The 2,500-nt window shown below is 61.6% G+C and overlaps 1 non-coding gene and 1 pseudogene across 1 annotated transcript; both read left to right on the top strand.

The window, feature by feature from the left end:
• Positions 1–915: 915 nt before the first annotated feature.
• LOC137364367 (5.8S ribosomal RNA) lies at positions 916–1,069 on the top strand. The gene has a single exon (XR_010973076.1). It is a non-coding gene; the product is annotated as a 5.8S ribosomal RNA (ribosomal RNA).
• A 1,151-nt stretch (positions 1,070–2,220) lies between these two features.
• Positions 2,221–2,500, top strand: part of LOC137364373 (28S ribosomal RNA) — a 5,286-nt pseudogene continuing 5,006 nt past the window's right edge.

Raw genomic sequence — 2,500 nt, 5'->3', positions numbered from 1 at the left:
CTCGTCTGTGTTGTGCAGCCCATCCGGCAGGGTGAGCGTGAGGCTTTCGTTCTCTGTACTCCACGCCTTCCTCCAGCCCCTCCTCCTCTCTTCTCACTGGCCAGGCTCTCCTCGTCTTTACGCTGTCACTGACGGGCCACCCAGCTCTCGTCCGGGACCGGCGACCGTAGAAGCACCCGCCTTCCTATGGACTTGCCACCGTCTTGCAGCATTACAACCGCAGTCGAATTGAAGGGAGCTTCTGCGGGCTTGGGTGCTGCCCGGCGGCCCGCCGTCGGGACCTCGTCAACCGGCCACTGTGAGCTCTGCAGGGACTGATCCGGTGATGCAGGCCCGGTTTTCTTTCCCACCGTGGGGACACTTTGGTCGCTCTAGTCACCCTCCCTTTACCGGTACAGGGTACCTACACGACTCCCCCTCCGGCCCCGCGAGCTGGTGCTTTTGGCGGAGCGGCGGTTTAAAGACTCGCGTGTCCGTTGCCGGTGTCGAGCTTGAGATGGCAGCCGTGACGTTCGAGAGAATGTACCTGGCCGCGGAGGCAGGATTTGTTTCCCCGCAGCGGGCTCATCCTGTCGGCCTTGTACCCCACTCAGTCCGTCCGCGTTCGCTCTCTCTCTCTCCTCGTCCTCCCGGCCTCGGTGGCGGCAGAGACCCTGCCTCTGTTGTCCGTGGTGCGCGTCGGCACGGTTGGGCTCCGGCGTCGGACGAGCTGACGCGCTTCGCCTCGCGAGCGCTCTGACCACGTTGGCCGCGTGAAAACCTTTCTTTGGTCATTGTGATTGTTCGACTGAAATCCGAAGGGCCGTGCCAGGCTGGGGCTCTCCCACCCCCCACACCCCATTGGGGAGGGCGGGGGAGCGTTCGCACGTTCCGGGTTCGACCCCTCGCGCGAGGGACGGACCGAAAACCTGAGACAACTCTTAGCGGTGGATCACTCGGCTCGTGCGTCGATGAAGAACGCAGCTAGCTGCGAGAATTAATGTGAATTGCAGGACACATTGATCATCGACACTTTGAACGCACTTTGCGGCCCCGGGTTCCTCCCGGGGCTACGCCTGTCTGAGGGTCGCTTGACAATCAATCGCACTCGCCTTTGCCGGCGGGAGCGCGGCTGGGGTTTTGTCGCAGAGGTTCCTTTGCTCCTCTTCGTCCCCCTAAGTGCAGACCTGGAGTTTACTCCGCCTTTGGGAGAGTTCGACCTCTGTCCCTCCATTTAATCGCGATGGGGGGGGCAGTCCGGCGTGGGCCTCCGGGCGCGCCGGCACTGGTCTCGGCCAGCCTCTGCTTTTCCCAGGACGGCTGTCAGTGGGTTGCAAACGAACGACTGCGTCAGTGCTGGGACTGCTTGCTGCCGGGCCGTTAGCCTCCGAATGGATCGTGGAGGGCAGAGTTGACTCTCTGTGGAGTGTGCAGAGCAGAGATGGGAACGATGCCTGGTGAATCGGCATAGAGAGAGAGACTCGGTGTGGCATGTCGGTGGACGCAAACCGTGTGGTTCGGTCTCGATGGCTGTTGCCAGTGGTCGACGTGGTTTAGTGGTTCTGGACGAGGAGGAGGAGAGCTTGACGTAGTTGACTGTGGGCTTGCCGTGCTGCCTCGCTGGCTTTGCGTGCCCTCATTCGGTGTTTGTGCAGTTTTGCCATGGAGTCCCTGCGGTGCTGCGTGTTGTGCTGGAGCCCTGTCTCCTTCCACACGCATGCCTCCCGCTGTGCCTCCGGCAAGCTCGCCTACATCTGAGGGTGCACCTAGTCAGTGCCGCACGGTCCTGTCCCCCTGGTCTCTGCTGCCTGCTTTTCGAACCAACTCCCCCACCCCGGTTGCACGTGCTCCAAACTCTTGCCACGCCTTCTAGCTGCTGCTAGTCTCGGGTCCTTTCCACGCTTGCTTCCCGTGGGCTGCTCGCTTTTCTCTCCTGCCCTCGTGCAGTTCAATCCAGCACCGCGCCCACGCTCTTTGTCTTCGGCACCTCCCTTATCGGCACTCCGGAACAGTTATGAGCCGAGCCCGGTCGCAAGCCCGACGTCGACACGCGTGCACATCCGCTCGTTACTAACCCCTGGCCTGGTGAGCGCCCCCCCGAGGGTTGAGTACGAGGTGCCGTTGTCATTAAGTTGCGAGATATACCGGCCGGCCTGGAGCTTTTGGTGCTGCGTTTAAGTCTGGGCGGGGGCCATCCGATGTTGAGAAACGCACGCACGCGATCGCTCACCATTCTGCCTACGACCTCAGATCAGACGTGACAACCCGCTGAATTTAAGCATATTACTAAGCGGAGGAAAAGAAACTAACAAGGATTCCCCTAGTAACTGCGAGTGAAGAGGGAACAGCCCAGCGCCGAATCCCCGCTCGCCTGGCGGGCGTGGGAAATGTGGCGTATAGAAGACCTCTTTCTCTGACGACGCTCCGGGGCCCAAGTCCTTCTGATCGAGGCTTAGCCTGAGGACGGTGTGAGGCCGGTAGCGGCCCCCGGCTCGTTGGGATCGAGTCTTCTCGGAGTCGG

Source organism: Heterodontus francisci, unplaced genomic scaffold, assembly GCF_036365525.1.
Source record: "Heterodontus francisci isolate sHetFra1 unplaced genomic scaffold, sHetFra1.hap1 HAP1_SCAFFOLD_897, whole genome shotgun sequence".
Taxonomy (NCBI): Eukaryota; Metazoa; Chordata; class Chondrichthyes; order Heterodontiformes; family Heterodontidae; genus Heterodontus; species Heterodontus francisci.
The sequence above is the reverse complement of the archived record's forward strand: the minus strand, read 5'-3'. Positions and strand labels throughout refer to the sequence as shown.